This window comes from Equus przewalskii, chromosome 5 (genome assembly GCF_037783145.1).
Source record: "Equus przewalskii isolate Varuska chromosome 5, EquPr2, whole genome shotgun sequence".
NCBI classification, from domain to species: domain Eukaryota; kingdom Metazoa; phylum Chordata; class Mammalia; order Perissodactyla; family Equidae; genus Equus; species Equus przewalskii.
In genome coordinates this window covers 41,317,831-41,319,292 of record NC_091835.1, presented here as the reverse complement: position 1 = coordinate 41,319,292, position 1,462 = coordinate 41,317,831, and positions in this window count along the sequence as shown.

The following is a 1,462-nucleotide window of genomic DNA, read 5'->3' as shown; positions in this document are numbered from 1 at the left end:
CTAAGTTTAAAGTGTAGTAATTTTATTTATAAATCCTTCTCTAAACTTGACCAACCCTCAATTTTGGCTTTATTTGGAATAACATTGGAAATAATAGATCGCACTTAAAATTATTATTACGTGGTTAGTATGCTATAATTTTTATTGATTAGTTACCGAAATACGTGAGAAATGCTTTTTAATAAAGAATTTGCCAGATGAACTACAGTGGGGTAACTAACAATTCAGGAGGCCGCCTGGTCAGCGTGACCCCTCATCTCTCTGAATTTCATTTTGTTTACCTGCAAATCAAGAGGTTTCGTCCCTTCCTGGTGTCACCAGGGTTTTTAAAGATAAACATGGAATTCAGGTGCGATCTTTATACAGTGGGCGCTAGAGGGCAGTAGCTGGCTAACAAGTATAGCAATGAAGACTAATGTCGGAAATGACAGAAACTGGCTTTTCTCCTCTTTCCTCCTCACCTCCTCCTCCCTGTCCTCTCTCTTGGAGCCCCTCCCCTGCCCCCCTGGTTTACACTAAGCTCATAAAGCTCATTAAGAGGAAAGCTGGGCTGTTGAAAATACTACTTTTCATATATTTTCCAACTTAACAGCTTGACACAAATCTCCAAGGGGTTTACATAAGCTTTCAGTAGGTTGAATAAATAAAACCTTGAATCAGTTTAATTTAACAAGTACTTATTGAATAGCCACATGCAGGCCACAATCAGATTAGTAACTAAGTGCCTTGGAATTTTAAAATTTCTCCTCTCTTTGTTAACGGAATTAGATAGCGGAAATGAGGCTTTCTGTGGATGTTTATAAAAGCTTTCTCCTGGTTCTTTTGTGGCTCTCCGCACACCTTGCTGCATGCAATCTTTCTTGCGATGGAGAAACTTGACTGGGAGCCCCGACGGGAGGTGGTAGCAGTGGTCTGGATGAGAGATGCTGTGGGCCCACACTCTGGCAGTGACCGTGGGGATGCAGTTGTAAGGGAACAGCTGGATTTAAGACATACTTCTAAGGAGGAGACAGGCGTTCTTCTCACACAGGTCTCTGCTTATACCCCAATCGCAGTGGGCAAGGCTGCTGCAAATGCAATCAGAGGGGAAGAAGCTTGCATTTGCTTTCTTTCAAATAACTTTAACAGTGACTAGCCTGGCCAACCTTTTAGACAAGGTGCACTGAATTTTGAGTCCCCTCTGGTTTGTAGGAGGAGAAGGAAACAGCCTAGAACAAGTGAGAAGACCAGGAAAGACTCCCTGATCAAAAATATCCTGTCTCCATATTTCACCAACAAAACACTCACCTGGGTTAAAAGACTATTCCTAAAAAAGCTAATGACCCCTGAAGAATGAAGCCAGTGGCCCATTCAGTCTGGATGAAGCCCTGCTACATTCTTGTTTCTCAGTGACCCCTGGCCTGAGTGAGGCATTCTTGAAACGCTGGCTCCCAGACTGTGGTGGGCACTACAGGTTATCCAC